The sequence below is a fragment of the Grammomys surdaster genome, unplaced genomic scaffold, assembly GCF_004785775.1.
Source record: "Grammomys surdaster isolate TR1022 unplaced genomic scaffold, NIH_TR_1.0 210, whole genome shotgun sequence".
NCBI classification, from domain to species: domain Eukaryota; kingdom Metazoa; phylum Chordata; class Mammalia; order Rodentia; family Muridae; genus Grammomys; species Grammomys surdaster.
The window spans coordinates 861,298-862,075 of NW_021604655.1; positions in this window are offsets into that span (position 1 = coordinate 861,298).

Below are 778 nucleotides of genomic sequence, written 5' to 3' on the forward strand. Positions count from 1 at the left end.
TGTGTGTGTGTGTGTGTGTGTGTGTGTGTGTGTGTCTGTAGAGAGAGAGAGAGAGGCAAGGGGCAGGGGAGATAGCTTAGTGGTTAAGAACACTGTCTGCTCTTCCAGACAACCTGGGTTCAATTCCCAGAACCTGCATGGCACTCACAGCTGTCTGTAACTCTTTTTCCAGATTTGATACTCTCTTTTGGCCTCTGCAGAGACCAAGAAAGTATATCTATGGTGCTCAGACATACATCCTGAAAAATTGCCCATGCACTTAAAATAAAAATAAGCAAATCTTTAAAGGGGGGTGGTGAAGACTATGGAATGAATAAATAAAATAAATTTCTGTTAGAAATTTTACTTAATTTCTTAATTAATGAGTAAACTAGAGAGTTATTAAAATCTGATACATTTAAAGAGACATATAGTGCCAAGGAGACAGTGTAGTCATTAGAGCGCTTTTCTGCCAAGCATGAGGATCTGAGTTCAAGCCCCATCACCCAGGTAAAAAGCGTGAAGTGCTGAGGTGCATGGTTATGATCCTAGAGCTGGGGAGGTGGAGACTGGCAGATCCCTGGGGCCCACTGGCCAGCCTAACTGGCTCCGTGAGTTCTAGGCCAGCATGACGCCTAGTATCAAAACTCAATAGGGATGATGTCTAAGGGAGACAGAGGAGATTGTCTTCTGGCTTCTCCATGAACCTGCAAACACATGGACATTCATAAGAAAGAGATAGGGATGAGAGAGAGAGAGAGAGAGAGAGAGAGAGAGAGAGAGAGAGAGAGAGAGAGAG